Genomic DNA, 7,745 nt, shown 5'->3' with positions numbered 1-7,745 from the left:
CATGGGTTCGAATCCCGACGAGGGAAGAACCAAAAATTTGCGAAAGCAAATTTACAGATCTAACATTGTTGGGTTGATGTTTAGACGAGTTGTATATATATATATATATATATATATATATATATATATATATATATATATATATCAATTATTGGCGTAAAAGTCAGCATTTCGTGCGTAAAAATGACCACCAAAGTAGGCACGGGGTTTAACTATGCATTTCCCTGCATACTTAAACTGTAGCGATATATTTCTCTATGAAAAACTTATTTGTTCATTGAATTATGGTATTATTTTTAAAGGCTTTTACATTATCTTCCACATGCACCAAAAATTAGCTCAATTGCGTTTATTTTCGTGAAATGCCGACACTTCGAAATTTCAAGACGTATATATGATGACCTATGCGCTTGCTTCAAACATATAACTTAAGAGTGCACGGTCTTTAATCATATATTTCTCATTTAAACTGATATATATATTGCTTTTTATTTATGAAATAGATAAAGTGTAAAATACCTTAATTTTTGGTTAAATTATATAAAGCCAACTTTCTTAGTTAAAAAGATATATTTAATAAACCGATATATACGCCTCGTTAAAAGGGTTTTCTTTTCTAGCAATGAATCTCACGTGATTAAATACGTCACATGTTATGTGAAGGACATTTGATATCATGTACAGTCTGTAGAAAATGGAAGTTATATATTTTGAGATTTACACTATATTACGAGTTTATCAAGGTATGGAAATTCCAAATAGGATTTTATTTGTATTATTTGTTTATTGTCAGTATAATAGATATAATAGATAGGTATTAAATGCATTTAGTTGTTATTTTTGGCTAGATGAGCTCTTGACCTACTTAACGTAATAAATAACAATAGCTTATTTACATTTAAATTTATCACAGACCCTGGTGGATCTAGAAATTTTCATAAAGTAGGGGCCCTCTCTAGTCAACTTTCAATGATTCCACAGTGGCGGATTCAAAAGCGGTAAGATTTTGTGTTCCCTATATAATCCCCCCTTTTTTGTCCTGGGTTGGGAACCCCTTTTAAAAATGGTTTGATCCGCCTGTGTTCTCTTAATATTTAACCACTTTTCAGAAATAGAACCCTGCGCCCCCTTAAATCTACCTCTGGGCTCTGGGTTATATCTCCAATTGAGGTCATATTAGAGAGATCAGGTGTACAAACACCAAAGTAGGCACGGGGTTTAAGTATGCATTTCCCTCTATACATAAACTGTAACGACATATTTTTATATATGTATTGCTTTTTATTTATGAAATAGATAAAGTGTAAGACACCTTAATGTTTTGTTTAAATTAAGTAAAACCAACTTTCTTAGTTTAAAAAGATATATTTAATAAACCGATATACGCCTCGTTAAAAGGTTTTTTTTATAGCAATGAATCTCACGTGATTAAATACGTTATTACAATGATTTTTATAGTTACAATAATGAAACAATAATGACACAACTCATAAACATGAATTTAACTATTTCTTAGATGTTAATCTACAACCAGATCAGAGCCATATACATAAAAAGGCAAAACAATATATTTATTAGCTAGATGAGCTGTTGACCTACTTAACGTAATAAATAACAATAGCTTATTTAGATTTAAATTTATCACAGACCCTGGCGGATCTAGAAATTTTCATAAAGTAGGGGCCCTCTCTAGTCATTATTCAGTGATTCCACAGTGGCGGATTCAAAAGCGGTAAGATTGTGTGTTCCCTATATAATCCCCCCTTTTTTGTCCTGGGTTAGGAACCCCTTTTTAAAATGGCTTGATCCGCCTGTGTTCTCTTTATATTCAACCAATTTTTCAGAAATAGTTCCCTGCACCCCCTTAAATCTACCTCTGGGCTCTGGGTTATATCTCCAATTGAGGTCATATTAGAGAAATCAGGTGTACAAACACCAAAGTAGGCACGGGGTTTAAGTATGCATTTCCCCTCTATACATAAACTGTAACGATATATTTTTATATATGTATTGCTTTTTATTTATGAAATAGATAAAGTGTAAGATACCTTAATGTTTTGTTTAAATTAAGTAAAACCAACTTTCTTAGTTTAAAAAGATATATTTAATAAACCGATATACGCCTCGTTAAAAGGTTTTTTTATACGCCCGTCAAAATTTTGACGGGACGTATTATGGTATACAAATGTCTGGTGTCCGTCCGTCTGTTCGTCCGTCTGTCCGTCTGTCCGGCGTAAACATGTCGCACCGTAACTTGAGAACGACTTATCCAAATTTCATGAAACTTCATATAGTTGTTTCTTATGATGGTCAAATGATCTGTATACTTTTTGGTAAAAATAAGATTTAAACTTTTTGAGTTACGGCACTTTGTAACTAAAACAGGGGTGTGCTTTTTTTCACATGTCGCACCGTATCTCAAAAACGTTTCTTGATTATTGCTTAAAACTTTACACACTTCTTAGTTATATTAATCTTAATATCTGTATATTTTTTGGTGATGATTCAAAATTTCCTTTTTGAGTTTTTGAGTATTTTGTTAAAAGGGGGAGGGTTTTTTTACATGTCGCGCCGTATCTCAAAAACGATTTATGATTATTGCTTAAAACTTTACACACTTCTTTTTTATATTAATCTAAAGATCTGTATACTTTTTGGTGATGACTCAAAATTTTATTTTTGAGTTATTGAGTATTTTGTTAAAAAGGGGAGGGTTTTTTTTACATGTCGCGCCGTAGCTCAAAAACAATTTATGATTATTGCTTGAAACTGTACACACTTCTTTGTTATACTAATTTAAAGATCTGTATACTTTTTGGTTTGATTCAAAATTTTATTTTAGTGATATTTGTAAAATAAAACAGGGTGGGAAGGGGGGGTTCACATGTCCCGCCGTGTCTCAAAAACAATAAATGGTTATTGCTTAAAACTTCCTCAGAAACTATTTATGATTATTGCATAAAACTTCCACACAAGACGTCGGGCGTAAGCTGTTTTTTTTTATAGCAATGAATCTCACGTGCTTAAATACGTTATTACAATGATTTTTATAATTGTTACAATAATGAAACAATAATGACACAAATCATAAACATGAATTTAACTATTTCTTAGATGTTAATCTACAACGAGCCATATACATAAAAGGCACAACAATATATTTATTAGCTAGATGAGCTGTTGACCTACTTAATGTAATAAATAACAATAGCTTATTTAGATTTAAATTTATCACAGACCCGGTTGGATCTAGAAATTTTCATAAAGTAGGGGCCCTCTCTAGTCATTCTTCAGTGATTCCACAGTGGCGGATTCAAAAGCGGTAAGATTTTGTGTTCCCTATATAATCCCCCCTTTTTGTCCCGGGTTAGGAACCCCTTTTTAAAATGGGTTGATCCGTCTGTGTTCCCTTTATTTTCCACCAATTATTCAGAAATAACACCCTGCTCCCCTTAAATCCACCTCTGGGCTCTGGGTTATATCTCAAATTGAGGTCATATTAATGCAGTTTTCATCACTTATTTTTCAAGATTCATCATAACACAAGTTCTTTATCTAATAATGTATATGGCTGAATCCATCTGTAGAAATTATCTTTCTGAAACACAAAATGCATTTAACTTTTACACATTTAGTGTATGACAGATCTTAAAACTTTTCCAACTGAAGCCAAAAGCCAGAAAACTTTTTATTCTCATAGTGGTGTGAACATGATTGTTGTTCCCATAATACTTGTTCCCCCTGGAACAAGTCTTTGAATGGTAATAAGTTCTTTGGAACAAACATAACATAATTTTATTTCCACCTTCTTAAGATATATTCCTGGAACTAAAATGTTATATGGTTTCATAATATCTGTTCTTTTAGAGAGAGTGACATTTGATTTTTTATACTTGATCACACCTTAGTTGATATTCACCTCACATTTCATTTACCTGGACATGAAGTACATACAAAGAACATGAAGAGTGGGCAAGAAAAGGGGAACGTGAACCCTGGAACACATTTTTTTTTTTAAATCTCCGGACTGACTTTAAATTTAGTCCCTGTTTATTTTTTAATAGACTGTGAGAGAAATCAGGTGTACAAACAAGAAACACGAGGCCGGGATAAGGTATCGGTACTTCATGTATCTCTAACAAATGTAAAATTCAAAAAAAATATTATAACACTAAAAAAAATTTATAAAAAGAGATACTGAAATGTTTTATTTAGTGTATAAAGTGTTTTTTCAAAACTAATATATTTTCTCGTTTCAGCTGAAAGTACCTCTCTAATAACTGTTTATGTGCTGCTTAAAAATATATTGCAGCACTTCACAGTTGCTTGAAAGGTTGAAAATGTCATCATGCAGAAATTAGAGCAGATTCCTCAGATTAAAATCATTGAAAATGGATAGATGCACTGGTCCTGGTGGTATACATCGATACAATTAATCTTAATTACATTTGGAATGAAAATTGTCTTCTTTTTTTGGTTTTTTGCACGATAAAACCAATATTTAAAGTGAGTCACTCGTTAAAAGTAATGTTTATCCCATTCTTAAACCAATGCATGTATATCATCAACTTAGTCTTCTGTGCATTTCTAATGCAAAATAAGGCAAAATGTTTGGTCCGATTTGATTCTGTTATTACAAACTTTTTAAACAAATTACTTCCCTTTGTTAATCTGAGACTGGTTCCATACCGGACAATTTGGCTTTTGTTAATGCAAAGTATGATGGATTGAAAATGATGTATCGGCGGTTAAACTAATTTTGTATGAAAAATAATTTCTGATGTCGTAAGTATTTATCTAAACAACAAGAGGGACGAAAGATACCAAAGGGACAGTCAAACTCATAAATCTAAAACAAACTGACAACGCCATGGCTAAAAATGAAAAAGACAAACAGAAAAACAATAGTACACATGACACAACATAGAAAACTAAAGAATAAACAACACGAACCCCACCAAAAACTAGGGGTGATCTCAGGTGCTCCGGAAGGGTAAGCAGATCCTGCTCCACATGTGGCACCCGTTGTGTTGCTTATGTGATTACAAATCCGGTAAATAGTCTAATTCGGTAGGTCACATTCATGAAAGGGTTATTCCATAACGGTCAACCAACTCGTGATGGCGTCCGTAAAATTTACGAAGGGGTGATTTCAACTTCACCATTTGGAACTCTTGGTTTAATAGCTTCCTTGTGAGCAGTAACCCTCTATCAAGAAAATCATGATAGGAAATGCAAGCACGGGAATATCGTTTCAATTGGGAGATATATACCCCGTATGCAGGTGCTGCTGGAATGTTGCTACTTAGAAATGGAAAGTTCACAATTGGAAAGCTGAAATCATCTCTTTTGTCGTAAAGTTTTGTTTTCAACCGACCCTCATTGTCAATTTCTAGATGTAAGTCAAGATATGAAGCCGACTTAACTGTATCTGTAGTATCCTTTATCTCCAATTTGATGGGATAGATGCGTTCCACATAGTCACCAAATTTTGAATTGTTTAGTGAAAGAACGTCATCTATATAGCGGAAAGTAGAGTTAAAGGATATTGCTAACTTCTTATCTTTCTTCCTAAGAAGTTCCTGCATGAAGTCAGCTTCATAATAATAAAGAAACAAGTCGGCAAGTAGAGGGACACAGTTTGTTCCCATTGGGATGCCGACAGTCTGTTGAAAAACACGTCCTCCAAACGTTACAAATATGTTGTCAATCAAGAAATCAAGCATCTTGATAATATCGGTTTCAGAGAATTTTTTGTCTGAATCAGAGTGATTCTTTACAAAGTATGATTTATCCCTCCCTAAGACAAGATACTTGTATCTACGTTGGCCATTCTTTTTTATGAAGCAAAGTAATACCAACTCTTTCGTCTTTTAGTTTGGAATGTGGAATACTTGTGTAAAGAGTAGAAAAGTCAAATGTTTTAACACTGTTACAATATGAAAGAGAGTTAGATTGTATGTACTCTAAAAGATCTTTGGAATTTTTAAGTATCCACATCTGATTCACGCCACCTCTAGAATAGGCAGTTTCACAATAACTTTGAAGCCCATCTTTGATTGCTGATAAAGTAGATGTTAATAATTTAGAAAGAGGTTTCGTTGAGCACTTGGAAGTTTTTAACAATAATTTCTGATGTCGTAAGTATGTATCTAAACAACAAATTAATGTAATTAAAAGATTTCAAAATCTAAGATTACGCACAGGTAAATTTGCTGTTCCTGCTAGCTCTCCATTGTAATAAAAAAAAAATGAATGTCCCTCATAATGGAGACAACTAAAAAAAAAGGTATCTAATTACAGGGTCGGGAATTGGCAAATAGACTATAATAATGCTTTTTTCTGCTTATCATGTTTGTGGCTTTGATCTTGTTGTACGTGCTTTAACATGATGATGATGGAAGTGTTTAACGACATTGACTGGATATACATCCCGCGGGCAATTGGTGAGCTTTAGATATTTTCTACAGACTTACTATACAAATCCTTGGTAATCAGCAACAGGTTGAAGGCCGCTATTTTGGTGCGCGGCCATCTTGGTTATGCTGAGTTATTTTTGGTTTGTTTACTCTTTTGATGTTTCTTTTGTACTTCACAACGGCTACTTTCAGGCCCAGGTTGGTTAGCTTGATAGCCCGCTAACAACGATGATGGCGTACTAGTCTACGAGTTTCTGACGTAGTAATAACGATGACAGGTAGCATAATCAGTACCAAAGTCGTGAGACAGTTAAATGAATGTCCATTATTCAACACCTCGGTTACAGCTCTCGAGCGTTTGTCGTCATAACACTCCCCCATCAAAAATGAATTTTGGAGTGTATGCTGACGCGGGTTGGTTTCTGTCATCGAAAGAAGTTAGTCGTTAATACATCTAATAATAAAAATTCCTAATTTTGAAGCAAGAATAAAACTAAAATTTTCATCGCACGAAATTGAAATAAAATATAGTGTACGAAAATCCATACAAATAAAATATTAAATAACGATATGTTTTGTTTCTATTAAGTTAATGAAATTAAATGAATAGACAACTTTCGAGTTCGATGCATTTCCGTCAAAAACTCTAGTTTTAGTGAACGTCATTTGTGCGTTTAGGGGCGTCGTCACTTCCATTCCAATATTGAACGAGTGGTTGGAAAACTATACTTCTATATTTTACGAATTATTCGGCAAATTGAATTCTCAAAATTGACAATCAGCACTACTGTCATTCGGAATTGTCATTAAGTACCTATATAACAAGCATTATTTCTAGTTTATCCTGCATAATGACGATCACTAAGACGCTTGATGAACGTTAATAGTGCAGGGATACAGGCGATCCCCTCTATCTGGTAAATGACGTCATAAAGGCGCGTATAATTGACGAGTTTTTTTCCGGTGACGGATGAACTCGAAAGTGGTCTATTGAATTAAAATTTCCAAACTATATATGTAGATTTCTCATATTTCTCGACTGTCTTCAATTATTACAAACAAAAAGAAAAATGTTTATTTAGCGGGTTTTTTCTAAAACAATATATCTTCATTGTTTTCTGATATTTCAAAAGACATCTTATTTTGTTTGTTTGCCAAGCTTACTTGTATGCGGTTAGTACCATCACTAATAACTCCTAACTATTAAAGACCAAATGACCTAATAAACAACAACAAATGGAAGTTTTTAACGACCTTGACTGGCTAGGCAAAATAAACCTGATAATTGGTATTCAATATATATAATCCTAGGTCATGCCTGACATA

General features: G+C 33.3%; 1 long non-coding RNA gene across 1 annotated transcript; it reads left to right on the top strand.

The window, feature by feature from the left end:
* The first annotated feature begins 273 nt into the window (after window positions 1–273).
* Window positions 274–4,460, top strand: LOC143059622 (uncharacterized). The gene is made up of 2 exons (XR_012973540.1): window positions 274–743; window positions 4,260–4,460. It is a non-coding gene; the product is annotated as an uncharacterized LOC143059622 (long non-coding RNA).
* The last annotated feature ends 3,285 nt before the right edge of the window (window positions 4,461–7,745 follow it).

This window comes from Mytilus galloprovincialis, chromosome 14 (assembly GCF_965363235.1).
Source record: "Mytilus galloprovincialis chromosome 14, xbMytGall1.hap1.1, whole genome shotgun sequence".
NCBI lineage: Eukaryota > Metazoa > Mollusca > Bivalvia > Mytilida > Mytilidae > Mytilus > Mytilus galloprovincialis.
Note: the sequence above shows the minus strand (reverse complement) of the source record. Positions and strands in the feature narration are given on the sequence as shown.